This window comes from Ochotona curzoniae, unplaced genomic scaffold (assembly GCF_017591425.1).
Source record: "Ochotona curzoniae isolate NIBS_2020 unplaced genomic scaffold, NIBS_Ocur_1.0 contig_1274, whole genome shotgun sequence".
Classification (NCBI taxonomy): domain Eukaryota; kingdom Metazoa; phylum Chordata; class Mammalia; order Lagomorpha; family Ochotonidae; genus Ochotona; species Ochotona curzoniae.
Window position 1 is genome coordinate 6462519 of NW_024465023.1, and position 19629 is coordinate 6482147.

Genomic DNA, 19629 nt, shown 5'->3' on the forward strand with positions numbered 1-19629 from the left:
GATGATTCACTCCCCAAGGAAGCGCAACGGCCGATGCTATGCCGATCCGAAGCCAGGAGCCTGGAACTTCTTCCAGGTCTCCCACATGGGTGCAGGGTCCCAAAGCTTTGGGCCGTCCTCGACTGCCTTCCCAGGCCACAAGCAGGGAGCTGGATGGGAAGCGGAGCTGCCGGGATTAGAACCGGCGCCCATATGGGATCCCAGCATGTTCAAGGCGAGGACTTTAGCTGCTTGACCACGCCACTGGGCCCCAAACAGCAACTCTTACCCTGAAGTAATCAATCCATCATCTCATCACCATCTCAATTATACCCTTCAAGTTTTGTCCAAGAACCTAAGACATAAAGACACCCTCCCAAATTGTCTTGTTAACACTCTTGCTTTATCTTTCACATTTAAATTCTCAAATTAGATACAACCCATTTTTGAATGGCTGGAGATAAGCCAATCTAAACCCATGAGCCAGGAGCTTTTTCCAGGTCTCCCACATGGATGCGGGGGCCCAAGGACTTGGACCATTCTCTGCTGCTTTCCAAGGCCACAAGCAGGGAGCTAGATTGGAAGTGGGGCAGCTGGGACACAAACCAATGTCCAAATGGGGATGCTGGCACCATAGGGAGAAGCTTGGCTTATTATGACATGGTGCCAGCAGGGAGTCTAGTAAGTTATTAAAGAAACTGAATTGCAAGTAGGCATTAGTGCTGGTGGTTAAGATGCCCCCACCTCCGTGACTCATAGGAGTGTATGGGTTTAATTCTCGGCTCTAGATTCAGACTCTAGCTCCCTGGAATGTTGATGAGGCAAGGAGCCCTGAGGTTGCCACGGTCTAGTTCTCCTAGTAGATGATGACCTGCTCCAGAGGCCCAGGATCCTCAGACACTCTTAGCAAATGCCCACAAGGCCCTAAAATGTCTAATTGCCTTATGGACAAAGTCATGGGGTTGAGACTCCTTGGGTAAGCCTGCCTGTCCAGAGGCAGCAGCCAGTGTCACCTGGAAAGGGGCATGCCAAGTTGTGTGCGGTTGATGGTGGAGTGAACCTGTGGATGGAAGATCTCTTACTGTCTCTCCTTTATACCTGCCTTTCCACTAAAACTGACAGTCTTTGTCCATTCCTTGCAAGACAATAGTATCAGAGGTAAGAGAAAGTTTTCTTCACCAGATTCCCACTTATGTGGCTGAGGCAGATTCCATAACCTCCAGGACAGTGGCCAGGGACAGCGACACCAAGGAAGGCCTAAAGGAAGCAAGTCACATAAACTCCAGTCTAGTCAAGGAAGCCAGGGACACTGAAAGCTGGTGTGCCCAAGCTTATACACGATCATGTCAGAACAATTTGTCATTAACCTCCTGAATATAGTTACTAGATTTGTACGTCAGCAAGCACCCCAAACTCCTCATGAGACTTTCCTTGATGTCACCTAAGATGGTCTTGTGGAAAGACGGGTTTCTTGTTAGTGCAATAAAGCAAGTTGGTATACCTTCTCATGTCTGGGCCTCTACTCATGTTACCCTGAGCCTGGATTGCCCCTCCTGCACTTACTCAATCAAGGAAAGATTCCCACTTATCTTTGGATTAGTAAATAGGTCATGTCTTCCAAGAAACTTTCTCTCATTCCCTGAGCTGGGCTGTGTGCTCCTCAGGGCTTGCCACAGTACACTGCATCCACTATTGTTACTGCACTGATCACACAAGCCTGAAACTATGGCTTCATGTCTGGGATTGTATCTTGGTCACCTTTGTGTAGAGAAGAGTTGGCACATGTGTGGTTAAACGAACTTTGCTCCATTGAATTTAAAATTAGTTGGAGAATAAAACTCAGTGTGACAATGATGATAAACTGCTGCTAAGCAGGGGAGGGAGGTCGCTGGTGGCACGTCACGGAGCTCTGTGTATATTGATGGCACTATGATTATACTAGTGGGTGACAAATAGTAGGGAAATAAGTCACATATTCAACAACAGAATTGATACACTGATAATCATGGACAGGTAGAAGCATAGGAATCAGACTGGTCCCCACAGGGAGTTGGGAGGCAAGTCAAGATTAAAGCCAGAACTGAAACCCCATGACCTCTTGTCACCTTGACAATGGAAAATAATCTCTTCTTGAGCTGAAACTTACCTTCCTGTGGGATCCACCATTATCACAGCGCTTATTATGTACCAGAACATTATACCGCTTCTGTCCTGTCTCCTCCGCATGGCGACCACAGGTAGAGTTTAACCAGAGTGATTTGCTTGGCCTGGGAATGAAGAGACAGTTCCTTACAGGACAAAAGAAACAGGGAATGCTAGCCAGGATACCAGTGAGTGGTGGCACTTTGCTGTTTACTAAGTGACAGGAGGGTGTGCCACACAACTGCTTGAGAGTCCTTCGCAAAAGAAAACAGGCCTGCCTTCCGGGGTCCAAAGGCATGCAGGCAGTCCCAGAGAACAGGAGGCTTTGTCACTACCCTGTCAACCATGAACTATTCCCCAGAAGAACCCAGGAGCTATCCCCATTGGCTCTGCACAGCCCCACCCACCTTGTGAATGATGCCTTAGCGTGGCATTATAGGCCTTCATAGTGCATTTGCCTCCCAGGGCATTGGTCTCTACCCTCCACAGTAATTAAGTCATTCATTCATTTAGTTGATTGCACAAATATTTATTGAATGTCTATGAAATATCACTGTGCACTGGTTTTCTTGGCACTGGGGGTACAGAAGAGAACAAGAACAGAAGTTCCTGCTTTGTGGAGCTTACAGACTACCAGGGAGAGAGAAACACTAAGCACAATAAAAATATATATATATAAAGTACATCAAGTGGCAATCAGCACTTTGTAGAAAAACAAACACATAGAGTAGAAGAGGGGAGTAGAAAATGCAGGTGGGAGGGTCTGTTTCAGATGTTGATCAGGAAATACTCCTCCAGAAAAGTACCACTGGAGCACGTGAGAAGGACTTAGCAAGGTCAACAGGTTGCTTGGGAGGATGAGAGCCCCAGGCAGTGAGGAGAGCAAGTACAAAGACCCTGAAGGGGGAAGGTGCCTGGCATGCTGAAGAAAGAGCAAGGAGGCCAGTGTGGCTGGAGAAGGGTGTGTGGGGAGACAATGTGAGAGAGGTGAAGGGCATCCGACTGCGTGGACTTGTTGGCCATGGGCAGGGCTTTGGCTTTGGTTCTGAGTGACCTACATGGGAAATTTTTGAGCAGAGGAAGGACATAATGTGATGGTTTTTAAAAGAATTGCAAGAGAAGATTTAGTAACAGATACTAGAACACTGGGCCAAGAAAGAAAACAAATGAGACAGTTATTACTTCCTAGAAAAAGCAAAATGTGTACAATAAACAGTATTCTATGTAGTTTTGATATGAATAATATTTACAGTGTCGCAGTCATGTAAATGGTGACTACTCGTTGAATAAAACAGGTGGGACATGTTCAAAGTGACAGATGTAATTACAAAGATGAACAAGCAACAAAACACCATTAGAAATGGTTGAAAAGATCAGAAATTAAATTGGATGAAGCCCACACAAATGAAAACCATAGTTTTTGACATTAAAAACTCAAATAGATAAACAGCAGACTGGCAAAAGCTGAAGAGAAAATCAGAGCTGAAAGATGCATCTGAAGAAATTGCTCAGAATGAAATACAGGAAGACAAGGAGATAGAAGAGATCAGAGATGTTATGAGAAATAGAAGATCAAAACAGGAGTTCCAAAATGTGATTAACTACATTCGGAGAAAAGAAGAATGAAAGGCAACATTTGAAGACATAACGGGTGAGAATTTTCTAGAAATTATAAAAAACATGAATCCACTTAACCATGAAAGCACATTCCCAAAAAAGAATAAAAAACAAAACACATGTCTAAACACATCAGAATGAAACAACAAGATACCCTTCACACTCCATTCTGATAAATAAATAATAAACAATCCACACGTAAAAAAAAAAATCCAGAAATTGGGTGAATAGCAGATTTCTCAAAGGCAAAAGAGAATGGAAGCATATATTCTAAGTATTGGTTGAAAATACTGGCTTCTTTAAAAAAAAAAAAAACCTATAAGAATGGGGATAAAATAAAAGACTATTTAACAAAGACTCAAAGGACTTAATATCAAGAGATCTAAACTAAAAGAACATTAAACACTGTATGCAGAAGGAACGAAAGTGATCCCAGAAGATTTAAGAATATAAGCAAGCAAATCCAAACATTGTTTATATAAATAATACTGAGGATGATGCTGTATGATTGCAAACCTAAAAACAAGAGAACCAAACTGATATATCTGAAAACAATGGAATGGAATCAGGCGAGAAATGAGTAGAGCTGAAGGTGGTTAAAACATTGTTTGGATTTTACAAACTAATCAAACATAAGATTTCAAGGGTAACTGTGCAGAGACAGAACCTTGGAGGATGGGACCATAATCAGCCATTCTCCTGTTGAGAAAACAGGAATTCAGGGCAACGATTCAGGTCCTGAATCAGCTGACATGGGAATGCAAGGGTTACGAGCTCCCTATTCCTCAAGTTCACATGTAGACCATAGATAGATGTTTCTTCTCCCTGTGCTGTTAATCATTAGTAGCCTGTTAGAAGACCACACCGCTTACTGACTGACCACCCCACCTCCGCATACCTGCACATAAACCATATCTTGTTTCAGACTCCCCTCTTTGCCTACATCACCCTCTGTCTTTAAAAGTCTGATGCTGTTAATAAACTTGGGCCGTTGGCCATCAGTCGGTAGTCCGTGTGTATGATTATTGGCTCCATGCACCAAGTGCATCGCTGCCAGCCAGCGAAGAGATAATCACAGAAAAACCAGAAAAGGAAATCTAAACATCAGGGAGGAGTGAAATTGAACAAGACAACAAATCTCAAAACTAAAATATCAGGTGAGAAAAGAAAAAAAAAAACGAATCATAGAAGAGGTAGAAATAACAAAGTATGATAGTACAAACAAGTCCACATACATCACAGTAAAAGTAAAGAGATTGAACTTTTCAATTAAAAGACAGAGAACATCAGATTTTTTTCAAAAGTCTACCTATATGCTATTTCTAAGAAATCTAAGTAAAGAATAAAGACATGCAAAAACTCAAAAATAAAACTATGGAAAATTATATACCACAAAATTCCTAACAAGAAGAAAGGTTTGCATTGCTATATCAATACAAGACAAAACAGACTTCAAGGAAAAATGCATTATCAGAAATAGAGAGTCATCACATATTTACCAGGAATATGTAACAAATCTTTGAATATTCCTAATAAAATATCCTAAAAATATATAATTACAAGGAGAAATTGACATCCACCATCACAGTTAAATATCAACACACTTCTTTCAATTATTGATAGGTCATGACCAAAAAAATTAGTATAAAGAAAATTTGAGCAACAAAATTAACAAAGTTGATAATACACGTGTAGAACTCTGTATTCAACAGTTAGGAAACAAACATTCTTATAAAGCAATAGAAACTGGGGGGTTTTTTGTGGGGATGGTAGTTGGATTTTTTATAGAGATTGTTTGGGATTTGTTATAGTGTTATGTGATTTGAGGAGGTAGGATTGGGGTGGTTTTGGGAGTGCTATTTTGGTATGGTGTGGAAATTATGGGGGTTTGGGTTTTGATGTTTGGGTGGGATAGATGGGGGATTTTTTGGTTAATGGTTGGTTTTGTGATGGGGGGGTGAGTTTATGTGGGTTTTATAGTATGGGGAGGTTAGGGGTTTTTGGTGGATGGTGTTTTTTGGAAGTGAAAGGTTAGATATATGTTTTTTATTGTTTTAAGTTTTGGGTGGGTAATTTGGAATTGGGGTTGTTTTGGTGTTTTTGTTATTATTTTTTTAAATTTTTTGGTGTTGGTTGTGTGATTTTTTGTTGTATTTTGGTTTTGTGTGTTTTATTTTATATTGTTATTTGATTATTTGAGTTTTGGGGGGGGGGGGTTTTGTAGTTGTTTTGTGATTTAAGAGGGGGGGTTGGGTGATTGTTTTTGGGTTTTGGATATTTGTTGTTAATTGTGGGTATTGTGTTTGGTTATGTAGTATTGTTGGGTGAGTTTTGGTTTTGTGGTGTTTTTTTTGGTTGTTGGGATGAGTTGGGTGGGTTGTGTTTGGTTTTGTGTGGTTGAAGGTTGTTTTGTGTGAATAGTTTTTAGGTAGATTGTTGTTTTTTTGAGATGTGGGAGTGTAGTAATATGTATAGTGTAATGAATGGTAGAATGTTAGGGGGTTATTGTGGTGGGGGGAGGAAATTAATTTTGGTTATTTGTGTTTGTATTTGAGGAATGGGTAAGTTATTCAGATAGGCAAAGATTTATTGATCCCCTTAGCACTACAGGTGTTTAGCTATAACCTGAAGCAGGCCACCTCTCTCTATGGGAAGTTGGGAAGTTGCCTCTGAAGCATTTTAAAGAGTAGCCCTTAGTAAATTGGGGTGTGAGAAATTCCTCTGCAGGTGGTGAGTATGAATGAGTAACATCCAGTACTCGGGGAGTGCTTTGTGGTAAATGTGCTAAGCAAGGCCAAGGGCACTTGGACAGCCTCTTCTGTAGCCAGCTTCTGTAGTCTTCTGCTCATTGAGGACAAGGGGCCTGTGGAGCTGCAGGAGAAGTCTGTGTTCCAGTTTCCAAGAAACACCACACACAGCCCAAGTGTGATTGGCTGGGTTGGGAATGGAGGCGGGGAGGCAGGCCAAGCAGAGGCTTCTGGAGGGTGTAGCTCCAGGTAGAGGCCCTGACACTCTGTCTTCACGAGTATCCTTCTAATGGTGTCCAAGCTAGCTGCTGGGTGATGGTTCTAACAATGATGCATGTTCTGCAAATAAGAGCTTCATCATTATTTTGAAATATTTCATAGCAAAGAGTTCAACTGGATTTGAAATTGACTCACATTATCATGAGAAATGTTAACAATATATTTGTCAGTGAATCAAGTAAAAACTCTGTACATATAATTTCCATTGCTAAATAACTTTGAACAATTTAAAAACTAGTTTTAAAATGTAATTGCTTACTTCTACAAAGAAAATATTTTGTTGTTGATAGTGACTGTTAAGAATTTGAGGAACACGTTAAAGGTCTTGATTAGGACTTGTGCGTAGCCATTTCAAGCATAGAATTGTATATAAAATAAATGTGATGAATTTCCAAATTTCAGGTTGCTCATTTACAACTGAAAAGATTTAATATCAAAAGAAAATATTTTAATATCAAAGTTTTAGTCATCTCTGTATTTAAAAGGAAAATAACAGACTAAGATGGCTCCATAGGAAAATTCTAACAAAGAGATCTCTCTAAAGTCATAAATAATCTTTCAGAATACTATAAAGGAGGAAACTGTCTCTTACTCATTCCATGATCCCAGTAAGGACAGCTTGAGAAAGGAAAATCAATTTTATTCAGACACAGATGTAAAAATCCTAAACAAAGCATTAATAAGCCAAATCTAGCCCTGATAAAAAGGGCATGATCACATGTATTTATATCATAAATGTGGCACAACATGAGAAAGGTCTATAAATGCCATTTACATTATTGCACAAAACACATGCCATCATGCTAACCAACAGGCAAGACATGCTTAAAATGCCTTTCCTGAATTATAATTTAAGTGTTAATGCAGGAAAAATTATTTTCATTTTTCTATAAAATTGTAAACTAAGCTATTGTTTTGTTTCTTAAACATATTGTAGCAACCCTTTCCAAATCCAAGTTAAAATATTTTATTTCAGAAAAATATTGTTTGCTTCTTTTTATCAGGCAAGTACAATAAATCTTTAGATACAAGTAAAAAAAAATCTCAATGATTTTTCATGATTAAAATTTTTTTAAAAACCTTTTTTTTAACATATAGGAACAGGATGGAACTTGTTTAACCTGATAGAACCCATAGAGACCCACAGCAAATATCATTCTGAATAGGGAAAGCAAAGTCGTGTTTCCCCTAAAATGTACAATAAGACAGAGATGTCCCCTACCACTTTTCAATTCTACTCTATCATGGACATCTCTGTTAAAACAAGAAAACTAAATTAAAAGCATAAAGATTTGGAAAGGAAAAAAAAAACTGTCATGTGTCCACTGAGATGCTTGTCAACATGGAACACACACAAGGACAGAAACCAGAGGTCCTGGGAGAAATGGCTAACTTCTAGGCCTGAGATAGGAAAATGCAAGATGAATTTAGAGTACCTTGTTATGGAATAAGGTAAGGAAGCCTTCAACAAATGAAGGCTAGAGACAAATCCAAGGGCCACAGCCCAACTTCCAAGAGCTCACGGTGGCCAAAGCCCAAACAACCTGAGCAGCAAAACAAGGAACGCAGCATGGGCTTATAGCTCAAAGTATGGAAGAAATACACACACGTTCATGTGCTGTAAACAAGTGATTGAGAAGTAAATCAGTACGTAGGTAAAGGGTAATAAAATATTTAAAGAAGAATTCCAAACAAAACATGTAGACACACTCCACAAACAGAACTGGAGCTTAATTAAATTCCTCCCCTTCTCCTCAAGGGTGGACCAGAGTCTTCCAAAGAACAATTACCTAAAGGGAAAAATGACAACTTTGCAGGGAAGGCATCTGGCCAACTTCACTTTAACCCAAGGATGAAGGCTCACATCACCGGTGTGCATGTGGGGGTGTTACCTGGAGGCCACACAGCCCTGACACAATAAGGCAAGAGAAGCATTTACGTTTTCTGGTGTTATTTCCCAAAACAATTGCAGCCTGAGAAAAACCTCAAACACATCTCAACTGAGGGGCTGGCAAGATGGCCCAGAATGCTAATCCTCCAAGTCGCAGTGCCAGCATCGCATCTAGGTGCCACTTCGAGTCAGTTTAGCTTTGGGCATTTGGAGAGTGAACTAGCAGATGGGAGAGCTCTTTCTTTCTCTTTGTAAGTCCACCTTTCAAATAAAATAAATAAATCTGTTTAAAAAGATTAAAATTGATAAAACTTTAGAATAAGAAAAAAGCAGAGGACTCAAATACAATAATGAAACTATTGCAAACAATTATATATCAAAACTCAATTAACTTGGGCCCGGCGTGATAGCACAGTGGTTAAGGTCCCGGGATCCCATATGGGCGCCAGTTCTAATCCCGGCAGCACCGCTTCCCAACCAGTTCCCTGGGTGTGACCCGGGAAAGCAGTCGAGGACGGCCCAAAGCTTTGGGAACCTGCACCCGCGTGGGAGACCCGGAAGAGGCTCCTGGCTTCGGATCGGCATAGCATCGGCCGTTGCGCTCACTTGGGGAGTGAATCATCGGATGGAAGATCTTCCTCTCTGTCTCTCCTCTCTGTATATCTGCCTTTCCAATAAAAATAAAATAAATCTTTAAAGAAAAAAACTCAATTAACTAGAAAATGGATAAATTCCTAGATGCGTATATAACCTACCAAGACTGAATTATGAAGAAACAGAAAGTGAAAAGACCAATAGCAACTATAGAAATAATCAGTAGAAAAAACAAATTTGCAATTTGCATCCAAGGGGAGCCCTGGATGTGATACCTTCACAGTGGATTTCTACCAAACATTTAAAGAACTAATACCAAATCCTTTGCAAACTCTTCAACATTTAAATACTTTCAAACTGATGTTTATGAGGTCAGCATTACTCTGATATCAAAGCAAGACAAAAGACCCTACAAGAAGAGGAAATTTTACCCTGATATAAAGATTTTGAACAAAATACTAGAGAATCAGGACTAACAGCATATTAAAGGAACATTTACCATGATCAAATAGGATTTATCATATGGATGCAAAGATGGTTTAAAACATGCAAGTCTACAAAAGTGATACACCACACCAGCAGAATGAAGCACAATAATGGTATTATCTCAATCCATAAATACATACAGAAAAGCATCTGACAAATGTCTATGCACTTTCATTATGAAAAAAAAAACCTCAGCAAATCAGACAGATGAGGAATATATAGTAACAAAATGATGACTCCTGGACTCTAAGGTGGCCTATGTCAATCAGTGGATTCTGCAGCGACTTCTTAGTGCTTGGAGTGGCAAGAATGGCAGCATTTCATAACTGCTGAACTATCAAAACCACTTGAGCAAGAATCTCGGAGCATGCCCCACATCAGGACATGGGATGGATGGGAGACTGGGTGGGGCTTCTCCCTTTATTCCCCCCTTTACCCCAGATACAGAAAAACAATATGGAAATAACAGTCTTACCCACTTTCCTGTAGCTCTTGACCCTTTGTGCCCTAATTAACTATGTAAAGATTGTTAAAAATAAAGAAAAAAAATAATGACTCCTGGAATCAACATTACACTCAACGCTGAAATTCTGAGAACATTTCCTCCATTTTAGGAGCAAGAAAAGGATGTCCACTCTCAGTACCTCTATTCAGCATAGTTCAGAGCTTACAATTATGGAAGAGAAGGAAATAAGATGCATCCAAATTGGAAAGACATTACATTAGCACAGTCTGCAGATGGCATGCTCTTATACTAACACACAGAAAACCCTAAACTCCCAAAGTATCCGAAAAACTAATTTGATACACTTAATTAAATAACAGAAAATCAGCAGCATTTCTATATACTAGCAGCCGCAAACTAATTATAAAACAATCCCACTTACAACAGCTACAGAAAAAAAAATAATTAGGAGTGCGCTGAATCAAGGTGAAAGATCTGTCACTGAAAGCTATAAAATAATGATGAAAGAAATTGATCATGACACAAGTTAAGTGGAAAGATACCCTGTGTCCCTGAACTAGAAGAATTAGCATTATTAGGATTCCCAAGTAGTATGTGGATTATGTGTAATTCCTACCAAAAATCTCAAGAACATTTCACACAATAATAGAAAAAAATAATCCTAAAGTTCTATAGCCTCAAAAGACCCTGAAGAGCCAAAGAAATCTTGGCTCAAAAGAGTAAGGCTGAGGGTGGGGGCCCAGGCACAGAAGCATAGTGGCTAAAATCCTCCCCTTGCATGCCCAGGATCCTACATGAACACCGGTTCATGTCCCAGCCGCTGCATTTCCCACCCAGCTCCCTGCTTGTGGCCTGGGAAAACAGTAGAGGACGGACCAAAGCGTTGAGGTCCTGGACCTGTGTGGGAGACCTGTAAGAAGCTCCTGGCTCCCAACTTCAGATCAGCTCAGCTCCAGCTGTCACAGTCACTTTGAGAATTAATCAGTGGATGGAAGATCTTTCTCTCTGTCTCTCCTTCTCTGTGTAAATCTGACTTTACAATGAAAATAAATCTTAAAAAAAAAAAAAGGAGTAAGGCTGGAGGCATCATACTATCTGACTTCAAATGTACTAGAAGGGCCCGGTGGCATGGCCTAGCAGCTAAAGTCCTCACCTTGAAAATGCCGGGATCCCATATGGGCGCCAGTTCTAATCCAGGAAGCTCCACTTCCCATCCAGCTCCCTGCTTGTGGCCTGGGAAAGCAGTCGAGGACGGCCCAAAGCCTTGGGACCCTGCACCCGTGTGGGAGACCTGAAAGAAGTTCCTGGATCCTGGCTTCGGACCGGCATAGCATCGGCCATTGTGCTCACTTGGGGAGTGAATCATCGGACGGAAGATCTTCCTCTCTGTCTCTCCTCCTCTCTGTATATCTGACTTTCCAATAAATAAATAAATCTTTTTTAAAAAATGTACTAGAAAGCCACAGAAATCAAAGCAGCATCATGCTGCCATAAAAACAGATACACTGACTGTTGGAATAGAGAATCCAGAAATAAATTCATGCATTTATGGTCAACAGACTTTTGACAAAGGTGTTACGAATGTACAATGGGGAAAGGACAGCCTCTACAAAATTGGTATCCATATATAGAAGAATTCAAACAGACTAAAGACTTAAATGTAACACCCTAAACTGTAAAACTCCTAGAGGAAAACATAGGGTAAACATTGCACGACATTGGTTTGGAAAATGGTTTTATAGGTATGATGCCAAAAAAACAAGCAGAAAGTGAAAATAGACAAAAAGGACTGGAACAAACTAAAAAGCTTTCAGCACAGCAAAGACAATAATCAACAGGGGTTGACCCTAAAGCAGGGCAAGCTAATCCTCTAAATGCGGCACCGACATGCCACACAGGTGCCTGTTCAAGTCCCAGCTGCTGCACGTCCTGTCCAGCTCTTGGCTTCATGCCTGGGAAAGCAGAAAGCATGGCCTAAGTGTTTAGGCCCCTGCACTCACGAGGGAGACCAAGAAGAAGCTCCTGGCTCTTGGCTTCAGACCAGCCCAGTTCTAGAAGTTGCAGCCCTTCAGGGAGTAAATCAGCAGATGGAAGATGTGTTTCTGACTCTCCTTCTCTCTTTGTAACTCTGTCTTTCAAATATAAATAAATAAATAACTAGAAACAATAGAGTGAAAAAACAACCCATGGAATGAGAAACATAACTGAAATCTATATAATGTTAATGGATTAATACAAGGAACTGAAACAAATAACTAATTTAAAACTAGGCATAGGACCTGAACACATATAGAAGACACACAAATGGCCAACAGGTATAAGGAAAACTGCTCAACATCACGAATCATAAAGGAAGTACAGATTAAAGCCACAGTGAGACATCATCCTGCACCTGTTAGAATGGCTATCAAAAAGATGCCAAGCAGCAAGTATGCTCTAAGACGTAAGGAAGAGGGGATGTTTCCACACTGTTGGGTGCAATGTTAATTAGTGTAGTCACTTATGGAAAATGGTATGGAGGTTCCTCAAAAATGAAAGCTAAAACTATCATATGACTCAATAAGCCTACTGCTCAAAATATTATCCAAAAGAAATGAAATCAGCATGTTGGAGAGACATCTGCTCCCCCATGATCACTGGAGCATTATTCATAGACGTCAATGGGCATCTATCAGTGGGTGAGCACAGAAATAAAAGGTAGCTGAAATACACAGAATATTATCCCTTTACAAAAGGGAATCTTGTCATATCTAACAACATGGCTAAGCCCGGGAGGCACTATATTGAGCGAAATAAGCAAGCACAGAAAGTAAAATCTCATGTGTACTCTCAAAACAGATGCAGACAGAGAAAGCATGCAGAAGAGTCAAACATTCAGAATTAAAACACTCAACAAATCAGGAGTAGAAGGGAACTTCCTTAAACTGACAAAGGGTATTTATGTAAAATCCATAGCTTCATACTTTCTCCATAAGGAACAAGACAAGGATGATACCTGCTCTCACCCAACTACTCAACATTGTGAAGATCTAACCAGGGCAATTAGGGAAAACACACACATAGAGAAAAGGTATTGAAACAGAGAAGGAAAAAGTAAAATTATCTGTATTTGCAGATGGCATGATCTTGTACATTAAAAATCCTATGGAAAGCATTTATTTAAAAAAACTATTTGGATAAATAAGCAAGTTCAGCAATGTGACATGAAACAAAAGCCAATTCTATTTGTATATACTAACGATGAGCAATCAGAAAGTAAAATAAAGGGAGAAAATTCCATTTCTAAGAACACTAAAAAGAATAAAATGCCTAGTAATAAATTTAGCAAAGAAATACAAGAACTAAAGGCAAAAATATAAAATGGTCCTAAAAGACAGTTTTTAAAGGTATTAATAAGTAGAAAGATAGCCTGTATTCACAAACTGGAAGATAATATTGGTCAATACCAATACTTTCCAAACTAATATACAGATTCAACACAATACCTGTAAAAATGCCAACTTTTTTTTTTTTTAAAGAAACCAATAAGCCAGGCGTGGCACAGTATCCTAGTAGCTAAAGTCCTCTTTTTTTGCATGCGCTGAAATCCATATAGGTGCCAGTTCATGTCCTGGCTACTCCACTTCCCTTCCAGCTCCCTGCTTGTGGCCTGGGAAAGCAGTGGAAGACGGCCCAAAGCCTTGGGACCCTGCATCCACATGGGAGACCTGGAAGAAGCTCCTGGCTTTGGATCAGCTTAGCTTCAGCTGTCACAGCCAGTTGGGGAGTGAACCAGCGGAAGATCTTTCTTTCTGTCTCTCCTTCTCTCTGTAAACCTGACTTTCCTATAAATAATCTGTTTATTTTTTAAGCAAATCAATAAGCTGATCCTAAACTCCATGTGAAAACGCAAGGGATTTAAAATAGCCAAAAAAAAATCTTGAAAATAAAACAATAGAGGACTCTCAGCTCCTGATTTTAACATGTATCACTTGGGGCTGGTGTTGTGGTATTACGCCACCAGCATCTCATATGGGCGCTAGTCTGAAACCTGGCTGCTCCACTTCTGACCTAGCTCCCTGTAAATAGTCTTGTAAAGTTGCAGAAGATGGCCCAAGTGTTTGAACTCCTGTCATCACGTAGGAAACCCTGATAAGCTTCCTGGCTTTGACCTGTTTCAGCTTTGGCTGCTGTGGCCAGCCAGTTGGAGAAGAGAATCAACAGATGGAGGATCTCTCTCTTTCAAATAAACAAAAAATAAATCTTTGGTTTTTTAAAAAAGATTTTTATTTATTTTCATTAGAAAGGCAGATCTACAGAAAGAAAGAAAGATTTTCAATTGCCTTGCTCACTCCCCAAGTGGTCACAAGGGCCAGAGCTGAGCTGAGCTGATCTGAAGCCAGGACAGGGAGCTTTCTCCAGGTTTCTCACATGGGTGCAGGAGCCCAAGGCTTTGAGTCACCCTTTACAGCTTTCCCAAGAACAAGTAGAGAGCAGGATGGGAAGTGGAATGGCTGTGACACAAACCAGCACACATATGGGATCCCAGCATTTGAAGGGGAAGGATTAGCCAACTGAGCCATTGTGTTGGGCCCAAAATAAGCCTTCAAAATATATTATACAAATTGATGAGTCAAGATGATGTAATGTGGATCAACTGAAGAGAATGAAGAATCCAGAAATTATCCTGGGTTTCCCAGTGCTTACCACAGGCTGTGTCCTTACACTGGCTGTATAGGAAGAGGAGACAGAACAGACCTTCCCCATACACTCTAGCCAAGGCCCTGTGCTTCCTGCCTGGTCTGTATTGTGAATGGGGGGACATGCAGTAAACAAACAATTATCCTGAACATTAGGTAAGGTTGAGTTTTAACAAGATTGCCAAGAGAATGCAATGGAGGAAAGTACTTTTTTCAACAAAAGGTATAGGGAGAATCAGATATCTACAACAAAAGAATGAACTTGATAAGATGCTGGACACTATGCTTGGTATATGCTTGCAATGAAAAATCTCAACTGAGCTTGAACTGTGGTTATACAACAAGGTGGAGGAATCCACCATGGGGGGAGGGTTAGGGGAAGGGTGGGGGGAATCCCAGTACCTATAAAAAGAAAGAAAGAAAGAGGGCCCAGCGCGGTGGCGCAAGTGGTTAAGGTCCTCGCCTTGCACGCCGGGATCCCATATGGGTGCCAGTTCTAATCCCGGTGGCCCCGCTTCCCATCCAGCTCCCTGCTTGTGGCCTGGGAGGGCAGTCGAGGACGGCCCAAGGCTTTGGGACCCTGCCCCCGTGTGGGAGACCTGGAAGAGGCTCCTGGCTTCGGATCGGCATAGTATCGGCCGTTGCGCTCACTTGGGGAGTGAATCATCGGACAGAGGATCTTCCTCTCTGCATATCCGCCTTTCCAATAAAAAATAATAAATAAATCTTTAGAAAGAAAGAAAGAAAGAAAGAAAGAAAGAAAGAAAGAAAGAAAGAAAGAAAGAAAGAACGAACTTGGACTCTGCTACGGTTAGATTGTACCCCATAAAGTTCCTGTGTTGGAAACTTAACCTTCTGTTGAAGCCTGTGCAGTGGATGGCCTGCCAAGATGCACAGGGAGGACATGACAGATCACTGAGGCCTGCAGAGGATATCTAATACCACAGAGGGCAAAACAAAAGGGATAACTCTGCTGGCCGAGTTTGACAGCAGTTATCTGGGCAAATCAAGATGCTGAGGCAAACTATGTCAGCCAATGGACCTTAGAAGGATTTCCTCAACCTTAGAGCAATGAAGTCGACAGCATCTCAGACCTATTGAAGCCACTTAAGCAGCACCATCGGAACATGCGCCACACAGGGGACCATAGGATGACTCCAAGTGGCCGTCTCACATCCTCAGGTACTGGCATGGTTAGGCTGTTGAGAGCAGCCCTCTTTCCATTTTTCCCAGCTTCCCCTAGATATAGGAAGAATAGAAAGGAAGATTGGAAGCTGTTGTTTCATCCACTTCGCCTCATTCCTTGACCCCTCCCATCCTAACTGGTGGTTCACATGGGCATGCATCCTTTTAAACTAGGTAAACATTATCAAAAATTAATCCATTACAGAAAAAAACAGAAACGTAACCTTCAAATGCATATGTTGCTGTTATTTGGAGATGAGGCCTTGGAGAGGTAATGCAGATTAGATGAGGTCCTGAGTGAGTGCTGGGCTCTCCCTAGTGGGATCAGCAGCTTTTCAAGAACAACATCCCGGGCCCGGTGGCGTGGCCTAGCAGCTAAAGTCCTCGCCTTGAACACCCTGGGATCCCATATGGGCGCCAGTTCTAATCCAGGAAGCTCCACTTCCCATCCAGCTCCCTGCTTGTGGCCTGGGAAGGCAGTTGAGGACGGCCCAAAGCCTTGGGACTCTGCATCCACGTGGGAGGCCTGGAAGAAGTTCCTGGCTCCTGACTTCGGATCGGCATAGCACCGGCCGTTGCGCTCACTTGGGGAGTGAATATCGGACGGAAGATCTTCCCCTCATCTCTGCTCCTCTCTGTATATCTGCCTTCCCAATAAAAATAAATAAATCTTAAAAAAAAAAAAAACCAAGAACAACATCCCTGAATTTTCCCACTGCTACTTTCTTACCATGTTAGAACGCAGCTGTACACAGCCCCTTGATTGGGGACTCCCCAGTCTCCAGAACTATAAGCAATCAATCTTCATAAATTATTCAATTTCACATATTCTATTGTAGCACAACAGAGCAAGACAGACCACTATCTCACACCAGAAAGTCAACTCTGAATTGATCACTGACCTAAAGATAAGGGCCAAACCTACCAAATTCCAAGAAGAAAACACTGGAACATTCTTATTTGAAAGGTAGAGTTATGAAGAGCAGAAAAGGGAGATGGAGAGGGGAAGAGAGATCTTCCATCTGCTGTTTTAATTCCCAAATGGCCGTGATGACCAGAGATGGGCTGGTCTGAAAGCAGTAGCTTCATCTGGGTCTCCCACATGGGTGCATGGTCCCAAACACTTGAATCATACCCCCTGCTGGCTTCCGAAGTGGAAGCTGGATCAGAAGTGGAGCCACCAGGACTCAGACCGGTACCTGGCACTGCACACAGCAACTTTACAAACTATGCCACAGCACCAGCCCCAAGAATAATTCTAAATGGCCTTGACTTAGCAATGTTTTCTTGGATATAACATCAAAAGCCCAACTGACAAAAGAAAAAAATATATAAATTAGACTCCAAATTTTTGCAACCAATATATGAGATGAGAAGGTGTTTGACCTAGTTGGTGAAGCCATCAGCTGAGATGCCCTCATCCCATATCAGAGTGCCATCTCCAGCTCCTGACTACAGTGGTAACTTAAGAAATTGAATTCCTATCATCCACGCAGCAGACCTGAGTTGAGTTTTTGGCTCTCAATTGCAGTTGTTGGCACCTGGGAAGTGAATCAGCAGATGAAACCTAGTTTTTCTCTCTCTTAAAAAATCATAAATTATAAACATGGACTAAGGATTTGAACAGATCTTTTTTCCAAAGAGTACATACAAATATCCAAGAAACACACAAAAGAACATTTAACACCACTGGCTATTAAGGAAGTGAAAAATCAAAACTAAATGAAATCCTACTTTGTACTCAATAAGTTGATAGTAATGAAACAGAAAATAAAACATATTGGTGAGGATGCAGAGAAACTGAAATCCCCATATAAGGATTATGCCAAAAGTTCGTGGAAAATGGAATTAAAATATAAGTTTACTTTGGTGCAAAACAATTTTGAAATTTTTGGAAAGGTTGTTCATGATATGCATTCTCCAAGAACATTTGGAAATACCCTCATACAGTGCTCAGTTGGGATGTAAAAATGGCGCAGTCACCTTTTGCAAGCAGTTTGGTAATTCTTCAAAAAGTTAAACACAGAGTTCCTATATGATACAGCAATTCCACCCTAGAATAAAGAAAACACATACTCATACAAACACATGCATACAAATGTTCAGATGATTGCATTACTCACAGTAGCCAAACATGGAAACGAATGGAATGCCTATCAACTCACAAATGGATAAACAAAATGTGATGCACAATATACAACAGAGTAGTATTTGGCAATCGAAAGGAATGATATCATCAATAACATGGAAGGACCTCAAAGAAGTATGCAAAGCGAAAGGAGCCAGTCAGAAAGACCAACACATTGTATGATATCATATAAATAAAATGTCTAGAACAGATCAATCTAGGCAGAAAAAAGTAATAGTGGTTGCCTAGGGGTAAGAAGAAGGGCAAGTCATAGAAGTGACTATTAATGAATAAACAGCTGCTTTGGTGCAGGGGAATGAAATTGTACTAAAACTGCTCATGCTGATGACTGCACAACTTCATGATACATTACAAACCACTGAACAGTAAGTAGCCTTTAAAGACATAATGAAAACACAGAAGCAATAACAGAATGTCTGTGTGCTAATGAGAATGATTTTGTAGACAGCAGAAACGGCTAATGTAGGCAGGATGGAGGGGAGGGGCACTGGAGTAGGTAAAAGAGGATGGGATCTAGCACCAGAGTAGAGCGACTGGATTTTGATATCACACGGATAGTTTATCTGTGATAACACAGAAGAATGAAGAGTATGCAAGCACACCTGTTGTGTGTGGTAGGAATCTGGATGGTTTCTTCAGATAGTTGTAATTTTTTTTTTGTCAAGCAGGAAGCCTGAGTATAAGGACAGGAAGTGTTGGAAAATATGAGAACAAAGAAAGTGTGAAATCATTGTGGAGGGTAGGAGAGCGTGTGGCCCAGGGAAAAGGAGTGGAGAGGGCAAACAGCTACACTGAATTAGGGTTGGAGTTGGTTCTGGCACATACGTTGAAATGATGAAGGGGTAAGGAAGGCAAAGGTGTACGGAATGGGATGGATATGAGGAGCCCTGAAACCCAAGTTATTTAGGGAGGGACATGGGGGAAATGGAGGGTAGTAAAAAATGCCCGGTCCCAGGCATTTGGAGTTGCCAGAGGGAGGGCTGTACAAGCATAGCAGGTGCCGGTTACATAGTGGGATGTCTGAAACTGAGATGAAGGAGACAATGCAGTCACAGGCAACGATGAGAGGGTAATACCATTGGTGCAGGCAGCGCAGGTGAGGCTGAAAGGCACAGTCTTTGTAGGAGAGTGGATCACAGAACTGAGAGATGGGAACATTGGCAGGATCACCTAGGAGGATATTAAAAACCATCAAGAATTAGGAAAGGAACAGAGGTTAGAACAGTACAGTTAGAGCTAAATGCTTCTAGGAATGAACGGCAAGGGCAGGGTGCACGTTTACATCTGTATGTAACTCTGACCCCCAGAGTGATTGAAATTCACATCGTCTCAAAAGATCGCATCATAAATCACATATCTGAGTTACAGAGGAAAAATAGCAAAATCACATGACACTTTATAATGGCTGACATATT

General features: G+C 41.1%; 1 non-coding gene across 1 annotated transcript; it reads left to right on the plus strand.

The window, feature by feature from the left end:
- Nucleotides 1-14870: 14870 nt before the first annotated feature.
- Nucleotides 14871-15007, plus strand: LOC121171942. The gene has a single exon (XR_005886184.1). It is a non-coding gene; the product is annotated as a small nucleolar RNA SNORA51 (small nucleolar RNA).
- The last annotated feature ends 4622 nt before the right edge of the window (nucleotides 15008-19629 follow it).